This window comes from Salmo salar, chromosome ssa21, assembly GCF_905237065.1.
Source record: "Salmo salar chromosome ssa21, Ssal_v3.1, whole genome shotgun sequence".
NCBI classification, from domain to species: Eukaryota; Metazoa; Chordata; class Actinopteri; order Salmoniformes; family Salmonidae; genus Salmo; species Salmo salar.
Window position 1 is genome coordinate 25,900,042 of NC_059462.1, and position 5,798 is coordinate 25,905,839.

The window sequence follows — 5,798 nt, forward strand, 5'->3', positions numbered from 1 at the left end:
ATAAGTGCACATCAGATAAGCGCAGTTCACCAGTCCAAATGTAATAAACTAATTGTACTTGTTCCTGATCTAGGCTACAGTAAATATGCTCTGGTTTAATAATGCAGTCATTAATTATAGTCATGATCATTGCAGCTGACTGGATATGCCATATGGTGTAGAGATGAGGATACTGTGCTGCCAGACAGATAGGCCACTCTACCTTGACTCGTTCAGATGACTATTAAAATAGTCTATTATATCTTAGATTCATCCTATAGTTTTCAGGCACATCTATGGGGACATATAGATGTATTTCCTCATAATAAGAGGTGCTTTCTTTCTTCCGCAAACACAAAAATACATGTTTTGGTTTCTTACCAACAGTTCACATATCTCGAAATGGATGCTGCGAGAAAAAAGCTCAGTGGAAAAAAAGGGATGCTGCGACTGATCTCCCGCGCGTACGCACACACGTTACTGTCATTTATTCACCCTGCTTTTATTGTGCCGAGCTACGATTATCACAATTGATAACTTCCAATTTAATTAATTAAATATGGCCATTAATAATTACATAATAACACAAGGCTACAACAACAAACTGAGTTATAGGCTATTTATTTAATCCGTTTGCCAGGTCAAGGTAGGCTACACAAGTGGCTCAAATTGATTTGCAATGACTCCAGTGATATTGTAATTTCAATATATATTTATTGTATCAAATGGTAGGCTACAGTAGTCTGCAACTGCATAGAAATGTATAGCCTACTTGGTGGCCAACAGATGCAAATTCCATTTCAAATTTCCTCTAGCTCAGCGACATCGTTTTCAAATTAGCCCAATTTTCAGGAAAACTGCGAACATGGCAACACTGGCTGGGCTCAATAGATGTAGCTACTTGCTGGGCCAGTCATATTTATTGAAATTATACTGCTCAGAAAAATAAAGGGAACACTTAAACAACACAATGTAACTCCAAGTCAATCACACTTCTGTGAAATCAAACTGTCCACTTAGGAAGCAACACTGATTGACAATACATTTCACATGCTGTTGCGCAAATGGAATAGACAACAGGTGGAAATTATAGGCAATTAGCAAGACACCCCCAATAAAGGAGTGGTTCTGCAGGTGGTGACCACAGACCACTTCTCAGTTCCTATGCTTCCTGGCTGATGTTTTGGTCACTTTTGAATGCTGGTGGTGCTTTCACTCTAGTGGTAGCATGAGACAAAGTCTACAACCCACACAAGTGGCTCAGGTAGTGCAGCTCATCCAGGATGGCACATCAATGCGAGCTGTGGCAAGACGGTTTGCTGTGTCTGTCAGCGTAGTGTCCAGAGCATGGAGGCGCTACCAGGAGACAGGCCTGTACATCAGGAGACGTGGAGGAGGCCGTAGGATGGCAACAACCCAGCAGCAGGACCGCTACCTCCGCCTTTGTGCAAGGAGGAGCAGGAGGAGCACTGCCTCCAGCAGGCCACAAATGTGCATGTGTCTGCTCAAACGGTCAGAAACAGACTCCATGAGGGTGGTATGAGGGCCCGACGTCCACAGGTGGGGGTTGTGCTTACAGCCCAACACCGTGCAGGACGTTTGGCATTTGCCAGAGAACACCAAGATTGGCAAATTCGCCATTGGCGCCCTCTGCTCTTCACAGATGATAGCAGGTTCACACTGAGCACATGTGACAGACGTGACAGAGTCTGGAGACTCCGTGGAGAACATTCTGCTGCCTGCAACATCCTCCAGCATGACCGGTTTGGCGGTGGGTCAGTCATGGTGTGGGGTGGCATTTCTTTGGGGGGCCGCACAGCCCTCCATGTGCTCGCCAGAGGTAGCCTGACTGCCATTAGGTACCGAGATGAGATCCTCAGACCCCTTATGAGACCATATGCTGGTGCGGTTGGCCCTGGGTTCCTCCTAATGCAAGACAATGCTAGACCTCATGTGGCTGGAGTGTGTCAGCAGTTCCTGCAAGAGGAAGGCATTGATGCTATGGACTGGCCCGCCCGTTCCCCAGACCTGAATCCAATTGAGCACATCTGGAACATCATGTCTCGCTCCATCCACCAACGCCAAGTTGCACCACAGACTGTCCAGGAGTTGGCGGATGCTTTAGTCCCGGTCTGGGAGGAGATCCCTCAGGAGACCATCCGCCACCTCATCAGGAGCATGCCCAGGCGTTGTAGGGAGGTCATACAGGCACGTGGAGGCCACACACACTACTGAGCCTCATTTTGACTTGTTTTAAGGACATTACATCAAAGTTGGATCAGCCTGTAGTGTGGTTTTCCACTTTCATTTTGAGTGTGACTCCAAATCCAGACCTCCATGGGTTGATAAATTGGATTTCCATTGATTATTTTTGTGTGATTTTGTTGTCAGCACATTCAACTATGTAAAGAAAAAAAGTATTTAATAAGATTATTTCATTCATTCAGATCTAGGATGTGTTATTTTAGTGTTCCCTTTATTTTTTTGAGCAGTGTATATTGTTCTTGATTTTTTTTTAAACTTCAAGAATAGAGGAGCTTTTAATATTCAATTGTTTTAGGGTAGAAATAGAAGCCTGATCATCACATCGGTGTGTGTGTCTGCATAATCATTTCTTTGAATGAAATACATGTGAAAAACCCATATGATACTCATTATTAAAGGATCAGATGTGGGCTTAAAAAAACTACATTAAATATATTGGTTTGGATGTAGAGTTACTACATAGAATCTTCTAGAATTTCTGCTGAAAATGCACACTTCGGGCTCTATTCAATCTCGTAAATGTAGCCTTTTACTGCAGTGGGCTAAATCAGGGTCACACAGAGTGATTTTTTTGTAGTCTTAAACAAATCTACTTTGAAACAAAAGTCTACACCTCGCACACATGGTTATGGGCTTAAAAAAAGAAGACACCTGTACCATGTCAGATATCGAGTTGAAATGTATTACATTTTGAGTTTGCATCCCAAAATTACACTGTATATGCAGTACATCACAGAAGACTGAAATGTAAGAGAACTGTTTGACATAGAAACACCAGATTGTTGTCGTTTAAAAAAACATATAATCTCGATTAATTATGAAATCATCAAAAATATGAATAATATTAAACCCATGAGGCCAAAGAGGGTGCTTTTTGTCATTGACTGCAGGAAAGGGCTACAGGCCATTTCCAACTGATCTGACATATGCAACATGAGTACCAGTTGAGGTAATCATATCTGTCTGTGCTCTTGTCTGTCTGTATGCTTGTCTGTCTGTATGCTTGTCTGTCTGTATGCTTGTCTGTCTTGTCTGCCTGCCTTTCTATCGGATCATTAAACATACTGTCTCAACTTTCTCTCCCCTTTTTCCCTGTGCCTCCAGTGCCTTGATAAAGTAGGAGTAGCGGAAGCTCAACTTTGTCCACCTTCTGCTGTGGCTCGTGGTGGCGGCCCAGGTGACTATCAGCAAACTCGACCTGGTGCCCAGCGACCCGGCAGCCAATCCCTACAGATGGGAGTACCCCTACCTGATCAGTTTCTTTCCACCGGTCACCAGCAGCCTGTCACTGTACAAGAACAACATCAGCTACCTGGTGATCTACATGATCAGCTCAGGCCTGTTCTCCATCGCTCCACTATTCTACGGCACTATGGAGATGCTCGGCGAGGCCCAGTAGCTTTACTGCCAAGGCAAGGCCTACCGCTTCATCTTCGGCTGGGCGGAAGTCATCGTCATGTACCTGGTGATAGTGGTGGCAGTGCAGGTGGATGCCTGTCAGATATACTACAGCAAGAAACTGCTGGACGCCTGGTTCGATTTCACACAGGAGAAGAAGAAGAAGAAGTGATGAAGATGTATTGTGGGTTTTGAGGCAAGGGAAGAACTGTGTTTTGAAGGAGGAATGAGGGCTGAACAAGTTTGTTGCCATGATTTCAGTAAATGGAAAATCCGTTGACTAATCTGTCAAATATTGAAAGCACTATAAGGCATGCACACAAGTACTGTGCAAAGCTTGAGACTTAGAGACATGAGATTCTGTGTTCCAATGGCAAAAAAAAGATTTATTATCTCACTAAGTTGGCTTGAAAGGTTACACTGTGTCTTGACTGCTATCAAGGGGTCTTGATTTGCCTCCGCCGTGTAATGTGCCCAAACTGTAATGTTTATCATTCATATACCTCTTAAATGACAGATTGTTGTGCCTTTAGTTGTCTTGATTGTTACTGACCTTGTGATGTGCTTAATTAGTTTTTATTACAGCTACTTACACCACATAATAACTTACAGTACCAGTCTAAAGTTTGGACACACCTACTCATTCAAGGGTCTCTCAACCAACTCCACAAGGTAGTCACCTGCAATGCATTTCAATTAACAGGTGTACCTTATTAAAAATTCATTTGTGGAATTTCTTCCTTCTTAATGCATTTGAGCCAATCAGTTGTGTTGTTACAAGTTAGCAGTAGTATACAGAAGATAGCCCTATTTGGTAAAAGACCAAGTCCATATTTTGGCAAGGACAGATCAAATAAGCATAGAGAAATGACAGTCCATCATTACTTTAAGACATGAAGGTCAGTCAACATGGAACATTTCAAGAACTTTGAAAATGACTTCAAGTGCAGTCACAAAAACCATCAAGCGCTATGGTGAAACTGGCTCTCGTGAGGACCACCACAGGAAAGGAAGACCCAGAGTTACCTCTGCTGCAGAGGATAAGTTTGTTAGAGTTAACTGCACCCCAGATTGCAGCCCAAATAAATACTACACAGAGTTCAAGTAACAGACACATCCCAAAATCAACTGTTCAGATGAGACTTGCTTGAATCAGGCCTTCATGTTCGAAGTGCTGCAAAGAAACCACTACTAAAGGACACCAATAAGAAGAAGATACTTTCTTGGTAAAGAAACACGAGCAATAGATATTAGACCGGTTTAAATCTGTCCTTTGGTCTGATAAGTCCACATTTGAGATTGTTGGTTCCAACCACCGTGTCTTTGTGAGTCGCAGAGTAGGTGAATGGATGATCTCGACATGTGTGATTCCACCGTGAGGCATGGAGGAGGAGGTGTGATGTGTGGGGGTGCTTTTCTGGTGACACTGTCAGTGATTTATTTAGAATTCAAGGCACACTTAATCAGCATGGTTACCACAGCATTCTGCAGCAATACACCATCCCATCTGGTTTGTGCTTAGTGGAACTATCATTTGTTTTTCAGCAGGACAATGACCCAAAACACACCGCCAGGCTGTGTACGGGCTATTTGACCAAGAAGGAGAGTGATGGAGTGCGGCATCAGATGACCTGGCCTCCACAATCACCCGACCTCAACCCAATTGAGATGGTTTGGGATGAGTTGGACCATAAAATGAAGGAAAAGCATCCAACAAGTGCTCAGCATATGTGAGAACTCCTTTAAGACCGTTGGAAAAGCATTCCTCATGAAGCTGGTTGAGAGAATGCCAAAAGTGTGCAAAGCTGTCATCAAGGCAAAGGTTGGCTACTTTGTTGAATATAAAATGTGTTTTGATTTGGTTACTACATGATTCCATATGTGTTATTTCACAGTTTTGATGTCATCACTATTATTCTACAATGTTGAAAATAGTAAAAATAAATAAAAACCCTTGAATTAGTAGGTGTGTGAAAACGTTTTACTTGTACTGTGTGTCACTGCAACCATTGAAATGAAAAGAACGACCTGCAAAACACAGTACAAAGGAAAGCAGTCACACAGTCACACATTTATAATATAAAACTCAATTTCCCAACCTGCGCCTATGCAGAAAAAAATCTGCTGATTTCGCTCAAATGTCACTGTCAAACGTG

The 5,798-nt window shown here is 42.9% G+C and overlaps 1 pseudogene; it reads left to right on the forward strand.

Moving 5' to 3' along the window:
- Positions 1–3,170: 3,170 nt before the first annotated feature.
- LOC106581992 (protein jagunal homolog 1-A-like) lies at positions 3,171–4,152 on the forward strand (annotated as a pseudogene).
- The last annotated feature ends 1,646 nt before the right edge of the window (positions 4,153–5,798 follow it).